Here is a 16,717-nt window from a genome sequence, read left to right as displayed (position 1 = left end):
TAGATGTCCTCACTACAAAGATAATTGTGATTAATAGATGATGTAGATGAGAAAATACCATTCGGAAGGCCAACAAGACATACCAAAGTGGTACGATATAATACATATATAAATAATGAATAAGTAACAATGCTGCAAGATAGTTAATTTAAGTTGACTAAGACTTAACTTGCTCTCAACAATCAGTTCTCAGAAATTTGAATGTGATGAAAAATTGGTGGAGTTTGTTGTTAGCAATGATATCATTAGTTATGTTTAATGAATCGTTTAATTGATCGACTTTTTTTTACGTACAACCCAAATATTTCTCCAAATTATGTTGTAGCAAAATTTTCTTTGCCTTTATATGCTAAAGTGGAAGTAGAGCATGCAAGATGGCTACATCGTTTGATTATTGCACTCACAGGAGTTGTGCATTTGTAATAAATTTATCATAATTTTTATTTTCCAAGAGAAAATATCTCTTCATGCTTATTAGTTGAATGATGATCCATAGTTAAATTCACTAAAGAACTTAGTTTAAAACGGTTACCAGCATAGAACCATTGAAAATTATAGGTGGAATTTACTTGTTGTTTGTTACAATAAAACTTATTACAAGTCAATACTTTTATTCACTCACTCTTTTCTCTCCACTAATCGGCTATATATAGAAGTAAGCAGTTCTTGCAAACAAAGAGGATCAGGCTTATCCATAACATCAATTTGCACATAATACTATATTCCATGTGAGTTATAGCAAGATAACCATAATGTCAAATTCCCTTTCACTCACATTTATTTATTGGAAAGAAGAAAACATTTTCATTCATTATTCTCATAATAGAAAATACATTAGTCTTTTTTATTGTTTTTACATATTTGTTTGGCAGAGAGAATTTTCTACCACTTTGTGTGTATAATTTGCACCCTAGAGTTTTCAATAATCCGAGACAAAAACATAACTTATTCAACCCCTTGTTGGAAATAATACTGAGAGGGGGGGTGAATCAGTATTATTACATTAATAAAAAAATTTCATTTCCATATTCAGATTCATATATGCTACTTCCATGACTTCTTATGATTCAGTTAGTTGATCCTTAATGAGTGCATTAGAACATTATCAACCATATTAACAGTAAACTGGTGCAGTAAAATAGAACAGATCATCACACATAAGTCACACACATGAACACCATGATATAAGGTGGAAACCCAATGTGGGAGAAAACCACCTGCTGCAAGTCATCTCAATCTTCTTCTTAATAAGAAAATCCTTTTACAATATTAGTACTGGTGCAGTCTTATACTAGTACGGGAGCTACAACCCCCTTTGCTCTTGTACTAGCTTAGATACTAGTATGTAGGCGCCAGCCTACAATCTTCTCTCCTCCAGGTACCACGTTTCATTAATTTTCATACTGGATACACTGAACATAAAAAACCCATCAACTACACTTGCATCATCAATCTCTGATTTATCCAATACTGAATCAATGCTTTCACCAAAGCCAACCCGCATACAGATCTGCAAATATTTCCTTATAACTTTGCAGTATACCCAGATCATAACATGTGTACAATAAAACATGCATCAATAATTCAGATCTATAAATTCATTCTTTCAAATATTTAGTTAACCCAGATTATTAGATTTATAGATCAAGCGTGTGCCACATATCACAGATCAAAATCATATAGAGATACCACTATTCCAGCCTTAAGATTTGACCCATCAATAGAACTTATCCTTCTCCTTACGCTCAAGTTCCTTCTTCATTCATATCCAGATCTGCACCATAACCCAATCACAATATTCCAGATCTAGCACTTTATCAGATATTGAATAATTCAGATGATGCTTTGCCAAATGATCTCCTTCCTCTTTTATAGTCTTAGGCCTTTCATAATACCATGGTCCAAAACCATAATAACACAATACCACGGACCCAATACTTGGGATCAACACTTTTGAATGCAATACCACGGGCCAAAACCGTAGGATCAAAAACTGTCGGACTAATACCATGAACCAATCATGAAAGTGTGTGAACTTTTTTCTCGCATGAAAGTGCGTAAACTTTTCTCTACATGAAATAAACTTTTCTCTGTATAAAAGTTCGTGAATATTTCTACACATGAAATAAACTCTTCTATGCATAAGAGTGCGTGAACTTTTCTCTACATGAAATAAACTTTTCTCTGCATAAAAGTGCGTGAACGTTTCTCTACATGGAATAAATTTTTCTCTGCATAAAAGTGCGTGAACTTTTCTCTATATGGAATAAACTTTTCTCTGCATAAAAGTGTGTGAACTTTTCTCTACATGGAATAAACTTTTCTCTGCATAAAAGTGCGTGAAATTTTCTCTACATGAAGGAAACGTTTTTGCACTATAATTTATCAAATAAATTTATCATTTGTGTGATTTGCCATCAAGGACAACACTTGTCTCATAATGCCAACAATCTCCCCCTTTGGACTTGTCATACTGAGAATTGTCATCTGATATCTCTTCCGTAGATTCATGTAGATATATATAAGTGAGTTGATCTTCTATGAGTTGTTTGCCATCAAGTACAACACATGCATCATAATGCCAACAATATCCCCCTTTGGACTTGATGGCAACAATGCCAAATCACTCTCCCCCTTTGACATCAAGGGCAAAGGGCGAACCAAGATATTCTCTTTCCTAGATAAACATTCCGCTGTCCATACTCCCCCTGATTACCTGCTGAAATCTCTGAATGAGCTCTCCCTTTGTATATGCCAAGGTGTACCAATCTGTCTATGCTACATGCTGAAAGCTCTGTTCTTGCTGAATTGTGCTGTTCATGCTCCCCCTGTCTGTAAGCAAAGTCTGCAAAAAAAGGTTTTCTACAAGAACATGACTCTATACATCATACATGACCATCCTAGCACCAAATACTCATACATACATCCATCTCCCAACCAAGTTGGGATATACCAGAAAATGACAATCAAGTACATTACATCATTCATCCCAGGCATAGTGGGGAAACCAACATAGGCCGTTACATGACCTTGATATGACTGAAATATTTCATCAAATGACTACGATAAATAGAGACACACTATTACATCATGAGTCTTGATATGACCTTTACATCGAATGATATACATGACATTTATAACAGAGACCAAACACCTAAATAAGATCATGATAAACATCAGCAATGACACTGAATGATTTGCTCCATAGCATCTGTCACTAGCAACTTGTATTAGTGCATGAATCATCAAGGTATGTCCGTATCAACTCATCCTTTTGAACATAATTCTGTATATACAGAATCATTCACATTCTATCATATGTGAGAAACACCATAGCCATCCAGATCTGCATGAACCAAGTATCATCAATTGGGAATAACTGCATTAATCAACATATGTACGAAACAACCTATCATATAGGTAAGAACTCATCATCATCATGTCTAATAATCATCCAACAATCCTCATCCATATACGAGTTGTAAGATCCTGAGAACCAGTACAGATAAGACTATCATTTGGAGCAACAACCACAGAATTGATGTCCTTATCATGAGCTGCGACTGCAGCCTGTGATGAAAGTTTGATTGACTTACTAATACCATCGAAATCTAGTACGCTAGAAAAACTCCATAATTTTATTGTGCGATCACTGCTCCCACTCACAAAGAAGTTCTTAGCTTTCTTTGAGAAGGCAACAGCTCCTACAACACCCATGTGCCCTGCTGCTACACATATGCAGGATTTGCTCTCTGTATCCCAAATTGTTACTGTGTGATCTTTGGACCCAGAAGCTAACAGAATATGTCCAGAAAAAACAATAGTATCTAGACAAAGAACTATGTCTGTGTGTCCTGGAAACTCGTATACACATGTCATCAATGAAAGGTCATACATGCGCACCTGCTCCAGATTTGTTGCAACTGCAAGAAACTTCTCCTCATCCCCAAGAAATTTCAAGTCCACTGTCTACTCATTGTAACCTATAAGACACTTTCTGACCTTTAAATCACATTTTCCTTCATTGCTCTCATCCAGATTGTAAAAGAGAAAAGGCTGATCAGCAGTAACACACATCACCCCTTGAGTGAGGGGTAGTAGAACAGCAGATACAAAGCCTCCCTTCAACTCGTCTTTGTCAGAGCTATTTATTGCATCCGAGGACTTATGCTCATATAAGCATAGAGCACCTTCTGAATACCATATACGAACAATGCCACGTTCCCCTACTGTCAAAAAATACACTGGAGCCGCACCACTTTTCTTTTGATTTTCAGGCAATGCCCGGCTTTGGTTCATAACAGACATCAGCCTAGAACCAATTGGCAGAACACAAACAGCTTCTAGTGGTTCAGATGTCGGTATTGTTGCCCAACAGTGATAATCACGCAGGTCCCATATATTTACAACCTTATCTCTACCAGCATTGAGCAAATTCCAACCATTTTCAGAGATGCCAAACTCGTCATAGTAGAAAAATGATTTTCCAGCACAGAAATGCACTTCTTAGCAACAAGATCCCATACTCAAACCGTTGCATCATCACTTCCGGAAAACAACAAAAGGCAATGGGGATCCGGATGGAATATCACTGTAGTTACAACTCCTTGATGCCCTCGAAATGAATGTGTGCAGTAGCCTCCATCCACATCCCAGACAAGAATACTTCTATCTGCACCAGCTGTAGCAAGCAATCCTCAAGAAGCATCACAGGTCGTGTCTGCCACAGGACCATTATGTGCCTTCCAGGTTCGTTTGCAGGTGGCTGAGGATAAATCCCATAATTTGATTTGAGTACTGCATCTTGCTGAGAACAAATACTTGTTATCGGGAGTGAGTGCGAGTGCAACAATAAGCTCTAAATCTCCCTCCAATGTATTTTTGACAGAACCGGTGGCTAAGACTACCACTTTTACTTCATCGTTGCATGTGCACACTAAGAATGAACAGTCCGAAGACAACCTTAATGGACCCCTTGTGTAAAATTGCTGCAGAGCAGGAACACACTTGAAATTCTTTTTCAAGTGATAATGCCCATATTTTGATTGTCTTGTCACCAGATGCTGTCATTAGAATCAATAAGCTCATCTGGATCTGTTGACAACGCATCTTGCTCATCATCTGAAACCATTACCTCAAGATCAGAAAACTCAAACCAGGGACAACAATCCAGAATCTCGCAAACAAATACAACTGTGTCACGGGTAAGGAACCCTGCATCTGGATCCAGCATGTTCGAGACTTTCATGAATTGTAGAACTGAATTATTCCAAGTCTTTGTACATATGGATGACTCCTTCCAGACAGTTTTGTCAGAATGTTTTTGATTCACTACTGCCATCCGATATCTGACCCAGAAATTCTTATCAGGATCGGTTCCAACACATTGATCACTTTCGAAATATATGCATAGAGTATCAAATGACTCATAGACACCTATGGGTAGCTCACAACCACCGGCCTGAAAGAATTTGCTAAAGATTTTCCTTGTCTCCATGATCTCCTTAAAAGCTAAAAAGTTCTCGACCTTCCATGTGAAGGTACCTCGGTTTACAGTTCTTCCAGCTTCACTTTTAGAGACACTGGAATCTACTTCATGATCTGTGCACTCCTGCATTATAGAGGTCTCCTTTAAAATGAGAACCTCTGCAGAAAAGACCACCGTGTCTTGCACCAAGTACCCTGAATCTTGGTCAAAGAGACTAGTCAACGTGATAAATTCATGCCAACCCCAATCTTTAGCAACCTTTGAATAATGGTTTTGAGACTCCTTTGTAACCGATTTTTCTTCAGATCTTTGATTCACAACTAATAAACGGTGACTGGCAAAACAAATCCAATCAGCAGAATCGTTACGAGGATCTGTAACTTCAAGAAACATTGAAAGGTGACAAGGAGGTTGTGATTGCCCTCTAGGGTATACAATAAGACGGCAGTCGCAGTTGCCAACCTGAAATCGCCTACTCTTGACACATAGGCCCGTTATTTTATTTTTCTTAAGGATGTCTTTTAAGCTTATGAAATTCTCAATTCTCCATGTAAATTTCCCTTAATGACCATCTGATTTTCTGACATTGCTTCTTCCAACAACGGTTCCGAGATTTCTAGTAAAACTACTGGACTCCTTGATGAAATGAAATGAAGCACTGAAAACAGCAGTGTCATCCACCAAATAACAAAATCAGCCATTAGCATGTAATTGTTCCATCCAAGGCTCATATTGTCACCACTCTTATTGTCCCCTGCGAATCGGCCATAGGAATCCCGATGCATATGGTCCATCCCAGCTCGCTGATTCAGAATAGACATGCGAAAGAGACACCAACAGCTCTATTCTGTAACAACGGACTTATCGTTATCTTTGCTCTCCAAGCACATCGAAAGATAATCAATGCCATTAACAGACGACTGGTACACGCTCAGCCGCAGATTGCATTCCCCAGCTGGAAACACAGGGCTCATGATCTTCTGCGTCTTGATCATCTCCTTGAACAGGGACAAATTATGCACCTTCCACAAGAACTTTCCACTCAGGACCTCTGGCATGGGGCCAGCGATCGGCTACAATTCATTCTCCCTAGAGAACGACACAGACTCGTGCAGGACAAGAATCTCCGCCAAGACAACGACGCTATCATTCACCAGAAAGCCAGTCTTGGGATCCAGGACTGTCGAGCTGGGTGTAAAGTCACACCAGCCATGAGACTTCTTCTTGGTGGAAAACCGATGCCAGGAATCACGTTGTATCGACTTCGCCTCGTCTCACTGATTCACCACAATCAATCTATAGCTGGAAAAACAATCCCATTTCGATGAAGCTGACCCCGAGGATCCATAACCTGCAAATAGATGGAAAGGTAACCTGGAAGCGCCTGTGAGTCACCCTGGGTGTGCCATCTTGTTTACTGTCAGATCTGATCAGAAGTATCAAGACATCAGCAATATCAAGTTAGAACCAAAATACTTCTAACCATCATATCCACACATCATTAGCAAAATGCAACCATTATCAATTAGAGCAAAACCGATCCTTTTCTTGAATCTGTCCCTACTTCCTTTCTTCAAACAATCATATACGTGACTGTGCAGTAACAAATTCGCGTATATATGCAACTTCCCTTTATCAAGCTTGCGTAGGATATTGAAGTTTTACACTTCCGACTCCCTCTGTTATGTTTGTATAATGTGTTGTGCCGCCACTTTCTGACTGAACTTCCTTTTTCTTCCATATCTTCAAGTGTGATGATGTTTTCTTCTTTTGGTGTGATGTCCGTGCTTTGTTCCTGCATTCCTTTGCTATATGTCCAAGCTTGTTACATGCATAACATCTTACATGTTTCATATTCCTTTTGTAGCAATCAGCAGCTTTGTGACCAAACATATTGCAAACAAAGCAATATCCATTAAAGTACCTTGACTGAGATGATCTATTTGTTTGATGATCTCGAACCCTTCTTCTTCTACATCTGGCTGCAACATGTCCAAGGTTATGACATACATAACATTCAACATTATTCATAGGAGGAGTAAAAGATTTTCTTTGAAGATTTTCTTTCCTTGGTTGATGATGAGATTGACCTTTCATCTCTCTTATCTCTTTGTTGATCATTTTAGATTTCTCTTTAGAGTTCCTTGCCTCACCTTCTGAACTAGATTCATCTTCAATAGATTCATGAAAGCCAAGACTAGTTTTGATAGCAGGAGATCTTTGACTGTTAAGAATATCATCCAAGACTTTAGTACTATCTTGAAAATGTAAGAGCTTATCCTTTTCTTCTAATTTACTTTTCAAGATATTTACCTCAACCTGAAGTTGTTATTATTTTTCTAGATATTGCTTCTTCATGTCTTCTTCAACTTTCCTTTCTTCTTCCAACTGATGCTTTAGCTTGAGAATCTCCTTTTCTTGTTCTTCATTCAGATCCTGTTGCATTTGACGAATTCTGAAGGCACATTCTAGCTGAGATTTTAAGATGATAACTTCGTTTCCCTGTTTTTCAATATCTTGGACTAGATCTTTATTCTGCTTCTTTGATTCTTAAAGATCTTTCTTTAGAGAGTGGATCGTGGCTTCAAGACTTTCATAGTAACTGAATCTATCTCTGAGTTTCTTGATGGTTGTGTTCTTTTCATTGACTTCATTTCTTAGAGATGTTGCTTCAACCTGCAACTTTTGATATTTCTCCTTGAATAACTCTCGTTGAGCCTTTTGTCTAGTAACAGCTTCTTTGAGGGCACCACTCTTTATGTTCAGAAGTCTTTCTTGTTCACTAATTTTGTTTGTCAGCCTGTTAAATTCTGCTTCTATTTGATATCCTTCTTCCTCACCCATAAGAGCACATTCAGTTGTTTCGTTATCACTTCCATCTTTTCCAAATGGATAGATACCTAGAACATCAGAGGATAGCAAATTCATACCTGATATTTCATCTTCATTCTGAAATGATTCCGAATCTGAATCTGAATCTGAAGAGCTTCTTATACCTAATCCCCAATCGATTCTCCCACTGTCATAGTTCTTCTGAGATGTCTTCTTCTTCTTATGAGCTTTCTTCTTAAGCTTCTTTCCCATTGTTCCACGGATCTCCTTCAAGCAATCAAGCTTCTACCAAAGGACCTGATCTGATACCAAATGTTAGAAATAATACTGAGAGGGAGGGTGAATCAGTATTATTACATTAATAAAAATTTTTCATTTCCATATTCAGATTCATATATGCTACTTCCACAACTTCTTATGATTAAGTTAGTTGATCCTTAATGAGTGCATTAGAACATTATCAACCATATTAACAGTAAACTTGTGCAGTAAAATGGAATAGATCATCACACATAAGTCACACACATGAACACCATGATATAAGGTGGAAACCCAATGTGGGAGAAAACCACCTGCTGCAAGTCATCTCAATCTTCTTCTTAATAAGAAAATCCTTTTACAATATTAGTACTGGTGCAGTCTTATACCAGTATGGGAGCTACAACCCCCTTTGCTCTTGTACTAGCTTAGATACTAGTACGTAGGCGCCAGCCTACAATCTTCTCTCCTCCAGGTACCACGTTTCATTAATTTTCATACTGGATACACTGAAAATCAAAAACCCATCAACTACACTTGCATCATCAATCTCTGATTTATCCAATATTGAATCAATGCTTTCACCAAAGCCAACCCACATACAGATCTGCAAATATTTCCTTATAACTTTGCAGTATACCCAGATCATAACATGTGTACAATAAAACATGCATCAATAATTCAGATATATAAATTCATTCTTTCAAATATTTAGTTAACCTAGATTATTAGATTTATAGATCAAGCATGTGCCACATATCACAGATCAAAATCATATAGAGAAACCACTATTCCAGCCTTAAGATTTGACCCATCAATAGAACTTATCCTTCTCCTTACGCTCAGGTTCCTTCTTCATTCAGATCCAGATCTGCACCATAACCCAATCACAATATTCCTGATCTAGCACTTTATCAGATATTCAATAATTCAGATGATGCTTTGACAAATGATCTCCTTCCTCTTTTATAGTCTTAGGCCTTTTACAATACCACGGTCCAAAACCATAATAACACAATACCATGGACCCAATACTTGGGATCAACACTTTTGAATGCAATACCACGGGCTAAAACCATAGGATCAAAAAATGTCGGATTAATACCATGAACCAATCATGAAAGTGTGTGAACTTTTCTCTCACATGAAAGTGCGTAAACTTTTCTATACATGAAATAAACTTTTCTCTGCATAAAAGTGCGTGAACATTTCTCCACATGAAATAAACTCTTACCTGCCTAAAAGTGCGTGAACTTTTCTCTACATGAAATAAACTTTTCTCTGCATAAAAGTGCGTGAACTTTTCTCTACATGGAATAAACTTTTCTCTGCATAAAAGTGCGTGAACATTTCTCTACATGGAATAAACGTTTCTCTGCATAAAAGTGCTTGAAATTTTCTCTACATGGAATAAACTTTTCTCTGCATAAAAGTGCGTGAACTTTTCTATACATGAAGGAAACTTTGTTGCACTATAATTTATCAAATAAATTTATCATTTGTGTGATTTGCCATGAAGGACAACACTTGTCTCATAATGCCAACAATCTCCCCCTTTGGACTTGTCATACTGAGAATTGTCATCTGATATCTCTTCCGTAGATTCATCTAGATATATATAAGTGAGTTGATCTTCTATGAGTTGTTTGCCATCAAGTACAACACATGCATCATAATGCCAACACCCCTTAACAAATATATTTTCAAAAGACAACCAGCTAGAGTAACTATTGTTTAGATCATGTACAAACACAAGCTCATTTGAGAGAGTGACGAAATTTAGGTCTTCCTATTTTACTGATTAGCAAGTGAGAAGTAACCAACAATTAGGTGAAGACACACAGAGAATAAAGGTGGAAATGGTGGTCAAAACTTGGAAAATACTTTAACACTATCAGCAAAAAAGTAATGTAAACTCTATATTCCATGTGAGTAAAAGTAAGTGGAGTTAGAAATATGTTAGAATTGATTTATAATTCTCACATGCAAAATACTAACCAATTAAACTCCAAAAAAAGGCTAAATGTCAACTACAAGGGTAGGAAAGAGAAAAATGGTGTCTAACTACAAAGTAAGGAGTGATTGCATAGTCCCTCTAGAGTGATATGCATGGGATAATTTGAAATAATGGTGGAATTAGTCATCTTATCCTCCAACAACTCTCCATTCAATGCCACATATCATCTTATGTGGTACCCCTACTCAAAATATGCACGCTAAAAATAGAAAATACTAAAAATAGAAAATGTGTCAAATAATAGGGAATGTCTAGTAGTGAATGAAAAATGGTCATATGTGCACCTAATAATGCATGAAAGAGAGTCCTTATAAGCCTTGAAATCATTTAAATAAAAAATCAGATTCCTAAATTACAAATCTAAATTAAAATTTCACCAAAAACAATTACATAACCCACTTCAACAACACCCATCATAATTATTGAAATACCAAAAACAATTACACAAGACACTTCAATATAACAATCATACTCAATCATACTCATTTTGAGGAGATCTAGATAGTTAATTCATGGAAAGTTCTAAATTTTAAAACCAATGTAGAAAGAAACTAACACTTTACAGAGTCACCACAAAACTATTTACATGGTTGGAAATAATATAACCACAAAAATGACAAAACCATGAAGACTCATGGAAGAGCTTATCCATTACATTACAAAGCACATACCTTTATACAAAACCCACTACAAGGATTCACCTACTACTATTTACTATCTATCTAAATCCGCCGACTATAGCCGACTCCTGCCGATTGAAATTAAACTCGATGACGTGGGAATAGTGGGCGGCGCTGTTGGCTGTAGTCATGATTAATGTTCTAACACCTCCCCTTAATCACGATGACCTAAACTTTAACTTGCCTGCTGGTCTAAGTCTCAGCTAGGCTTACAACAAAACATTTCATTTTTTCCTTCTTGCTAAAGGGTCCATGCTTGTTCATTTGTTGGTGCAGTTTCATTTTCACATTTATGGATTTCTTTATGAACTTCCTCTGCTCCTTGCTTACGTACTTAACATCAAAAACCTTTTCTAGATTGGGATGCCAGGAAACATCCTGAATAGTGAAAACACGATAATCCAATCCATGCTCTCCCCACTTTCCATGAGGAGCCACCAAAATGCACTCATCTTCGAACATGAGCGGCCTCCGAACAACATCCATGGTAGTATCCTCCACTGTTGCAACCATCTTAGAAACAACGCCAATCACATTACTAGCAATTGGGTTCGAGGACAAACAAGTTTTGCTCTCCTGTGGAATGGACTCCAACTCTGGATATTTATGGTCATCAATAAAATCATTCTGCTGATCTAATAATTCTTGTGACTCAAATATACTACTAGAATAAAAAATATTACCAGGCCCAAAAATACTTCCAAATGGGCTCTCTAAAAATGCATCATCAAAAATATCAATATCCAACATTATCCCACTCATTGTACTCCAATCAGATCAACAGTGCTCCCCACGGTGGCTGCCACAACGAGTGTCACACATGGTGCTCACTAACAAAGCTCTCTGAACTATGGCACATCAACAAATATCAACGCTTAATGGCTCTTCAACAGATCTCAATGTTGCACACACTCTAGTGGTGTGCCGACAACGCAACGGATCTCCACACTCTAGTGGTGTGTCGACAACCCAACGGATCTCCACCAACATGCTGGGTAACATGCTGCTGGTCTGCTACACAAGGTGTGTAATCCTAATAGTAGTGTCCAACATCGAACAACCCTTCACCGTCACTTTACGCTAGCTGCTTCTCCAGACAACTCCTCTACTCCTCTATGCCTCTTCTAATGGCTCCACTTGACAGCAAATTCATGCTCTCACTCTTTCACCCAAGCACACAGCTACCACATGCTCGATATAGACAACACAACACTGGTCCACTGCATGTTTTACTCCTTTCTTCGGCTGCCCTTCAACATAAGCACTCAACTTCAAAGTGCACGACTTTCACTTTTCAATTTGCAACTCCACACTCCTTTCGACCTCCAACCTTGGATTGACCCTTTTTACTTGCCTGACCGCCCCACACCATAGCCACTAGCGAACTCTCTCACACTGCTCTACGCACAGAAGCACCCTTCCACGTCGGCTCCACGAGGGCTTTACACAAATTTTACTTACACAGTGGCTAGTTATTTAACCCACGCCACTCTACGATCTACACCACACCACGCAACTATTACTCCACGCATCTTCACACAACACTCATTTTTTAACACAGCTATAGATGCTGTAATAAACAACCTCACTAATATTCACGATCTTGGCCCTTTGGAGTTGCAACGACATAAATATCAGACAACGCTGCAAACAAGCAACACACTCAGGCAGCAGTCTCCAGTTCTTCACCGCAGCTAACAATCGGCTCTTAGTGATGGCGCTCTCCAACAGCACCAAACAGTGGGCGAGCACTCAATCTCTTGATTTAATGCCATATGCTCACCAAGCAATGGTGATTTAATGCACCAATACCATACGCTCAGCCACATCAAACAATCGGTTCTCCATGCACAAAAGATATTGCAGCAATTATGTGCCAAATACAACATCACACCACAAGGCTAACTCAACTCCAATAGAATGGCATCAAAATCTCTAGTTGTGTGTTTAATCCACTCATCTAATGCATGCTCTCATGTGGTTCAAAATAGGGCAGAAAGGCAAGGCTTAATGCCTCCTCAATACAATACTCCTGACACACTCAGCACCAAAAGCCTCTCCCAACAACACTACACAATCTTCTCCAGCACAGGATCAAGCCATATGAACTTCCAATTCTCAAGTGGTGAACTTCCAATTCAGGATTGGCGTGGTGGTTTCAAATACCAGGGCATACACTTAACTCTCACAAACGCAGCACAAGGCTTGAGCTTTGAAACTAAGTCGAAACCCTCGGCTCTGATACCATGACAGAAACCATGAATACTCATGGAAGAGATTATCCATTATATTACAAATTACATACCTTTATACAAAACCCACTACAGAGATTCACCTACTGCTATTTACTATCTATCTAAATCCGTCGACTATAGCTGACTCCTACTGACTAAAATTAAACTCGGTGACATGGGAATAGTGGGCGGCACTGTTGGCTGCAGTCGTGATTAATTTTCTAACAAAAAATGCATAAATAAATTCAATATTTCTGGTGAGATGTTGATTCTCACTTTCTCTTTCGTTGCGACTTGTTTGGCGTTTTTGTTTGCGAATAGTTTTGTGCTTTCATTTGATAATTGCCATTGGGATTTATATTTTCATTCTCACCATTTGTTTCTTTCACATCCTCTACTTTTGGCTTTTCATTGACATCGCTCGTTACAGCCATTTCCTGCACACCTATACAATTTCCAATATCAATGAACGCGCTCCTTCCTTCCTCTGCTACGGTTGAATCTTCAAAATTTTTGCTTCCCTATTTCACATTTTGAGCAACCAAATTCTTCTCATTCATGAGGCAATTAATCTCTCCTCAGAATGAGTTAATTGTCTTTGCCATTTCTTCGTTTTCCCTGAACAATTCAAAGTGTTTCTCTTCCTTCACTTCAAATTCCTTGATAACCTCTACAATAACTATTTCAAATTTCTGCACTGCGTTGGCATGTGTTTCCTGCAACTATACAATTTTTTTATCAACTCCTCCACTGTGTACTCCTCAATTGCATCAGACTGTTTTTTTACATTTTCATCCCCTCGCTGATGTAGGCTACTAATTTCCTTTTCCATCGCTGTCTTATTTTGTTGAAGTAAAGCCTCCAACCTCTCTGCATTGCTTACAGACATAGCTTTCAACACCTGCCTTTCATCTTCCATGCTAACCAGTTTATCATTATACTCGTCCAACTGGGCCTTCAAATGCTCCGCTTCAGTCTTTAGCTCTTTTTTCATCTCGCTCAGTGACCCTTTCCCACTAGCCACAAACTGAAGCTTCGTTTGTAGCTTTGAAAGCCTGCTCAGCAATATCTCCTTCTCCACATTCCAATCTTCCCGTGCCATTTGGGAATTTCTACTGATCTCGGTAGTTTCTTTTTTGGCAACTTCCAGTGAAAAAAATACTCCTGTTTCCAATTTCTGATCTTCAATGGTTGTCTCTAATTTTCATGATATCACTTGAATTTGATTTTTCAAATTCAAAATAGTTGCGTCCAGATTCTTCTTATCAAGATTAAGTGTTCTACACTCCTCTTCTTTCACAGAAATTTCAGTATTGAACCTTTCCTTAGCTTCCTGCAATTGTTTGACTGCTTGAGAAATCGCAGTTTGGCATTACTCATCCTTCTTTGCAAGTTCTTTTCTCAATTTTTTCTCAACCTCCTTCCATTCTTCAGTCATTTTCCTTGCAGACTCAATTTCTAATACCAACTGGGCCTTCAAAACTCCACTTCCATCTCGCTCAGTGACCCTTTGTCGCTAGCCACTAACTAAAGATTTTCTTGTAGCTCTGCAAGCCTGCTCAGCAAGATCTCCTTCTCAACATTCCACTCTTCCTGTGCCATTTGGTAACTTCTGTGGATCTCTGCAGTCTCTTTCCTGGCAACTTCTAGCGATAAAAACACTTCCGTTTCCAATTTCCTATCTTCATTCGCTGTCTCTAATTCTGACGATATCACTTGAATTTGATTTTTCAACTTCAAAACAGTTGCCTCTAGATTCTTCTTATCAAGATTAAGTGTTATACACTCCTCTTCTTTCGCAGAAATTTCGGTATTGAATCTTTACTCAGCTCCCTGCAATTGTTTGACTGCTTTAGAAATCGCAACTTGGCATTCATCATCCTTCTTTGCCAGTTCTTTTCTCAATTCCTTCTCAGCCACCTTCCATTCTTCAATCATTTTCCTTGCAGACTCAATTTCTCATGCCAACTGGGCCTTCAAAGACTCCACTTCTGTCTCTCTGGAAGCAACAAATCAGAGATTTGAAGGTGTCCTTTAAGAACATCTCCTTCTCCTACATATACAAAGAGTAGAACAGGGTGGCCTATCTCCTATCCAAAGGAGGATGCACTGTTATGTTGAGTGTTATCTGCTATAAGACCTTCATCAATAATTGTTTGCAAGGCTTTGGTTTCTTATTTCTATAATGGTCGATGTTTATGGTTTCCCCTCTACTGCTCCATTGGTGTATCAACATTTATGGTCATTTCTCGATTGCAAGGTTACAAATGAGTTATTTTAACTTCGAAGAGGACCCAACCATCATATGGAGAATATTTGTCAATATGTTATTCCCCTGTTTTTGGTTAGCTTTTCTTATTGTGGGTGATAACTGCTAAATCATAGGTATTGAATGGAGACACTCTGTTTGTCTTAGGATTTTATGGGGCAACTCTGTTTTTCATTGCAAATTTGAGTACATTTTAGATCGAGCGGGAGATTTTTTGTATTTCAATATTTAGCAATTCAAATATAGATTTTGGATTCACTCCAGGAAAATTTTGATACAATCTCAATGATAGGAGATTCAAAACTATGGAAATGTAAAATATTTCTTATATAAAGGACAATTGAACTATGGAAATGTAAAATATTTCTTATATAAAGGACAATTGGTTTTTTCTGTTTGAAAAAAAAAATCATTTCAAAATTTAAAGCTTTACAAACTTGCTCCCAATTGGAGATCACAATGATTGCAAAGTAATATTCACATTATGCCTTTGTGGATGAGAGATTCCAAAACACACCGATAAAAGTTTAATAGTTGGATATTAATTAAATTGGATTATTGTTTTTGATGTAAATTGTGTGAGAGCGAAAGTAATTTCCATGTTTCAGCCAGACACTCCACTTATTATTTGGGACAAAGAAGTTAAAGAAAAATTGTGTCTAACCGAAAGTAATGTCAAATATTTCTGATGGACACTCCATCCATTATCAAAATCCAATAAAATCTTTTTTAAGAAGCTTTATCATCTTTGTCTCACATAATTTACATAAAAAAAATAACAATCCAACTTGAAGACATTGCTTTTGCTCACACACGGTTTACATGCAGAAAAAATAATCCAACTTGAATAGATATGGAAACCTGCATCTGCATAATAATTAAAATTGTTGAGTTAACAAAGCACTGAACCAAGCAGCTCGCTAAATGAAAGAGATACAA

General features: G+C 37.8%; 2 pseudogenes; both read right to left on the bottom strand.

Moving 5' to 3' along the window:
• Positions 1-3,450: 3,450 nt before the first annotated feature.
• LOC149200224 (protein TORMOZ EMBRYO DEFECTIVE pseudogene) lies at positions 3,451-5,039 on the bottom strand (annotated as a pseudogene).
• A 14-nt stretch (positions 5,040-5,053) lies between these two features.
• Positions 5,054-14,611, bottom strand: LOC149200223 (uncharacterized; annotated as a pseudogene).
• Between the last annotated feature and the right edge of the window lie 2,106 nt (positions 14,612-16,717).

This window comes from Pinus tabuliformis, chromosome 2_1 (genome assembly GCF_031772625.1).
Source record: "Pinus tabuliformis cultivar Carrire ecotype Pingquan chromosome 2_1, CPIR1, whole genome shotgun sequence".
NCBI lineage: Eukaryota > Viridiplantae > Streptophyta > Pinopsida > Pinales > Pinaceae > Pinus > Pinus tabuliformis.
The sequence above is the reverse complement of the archived record's forward strand: the minus strand, read 5'-3'. Positions and strand labels throughout refer to the sequence as shown.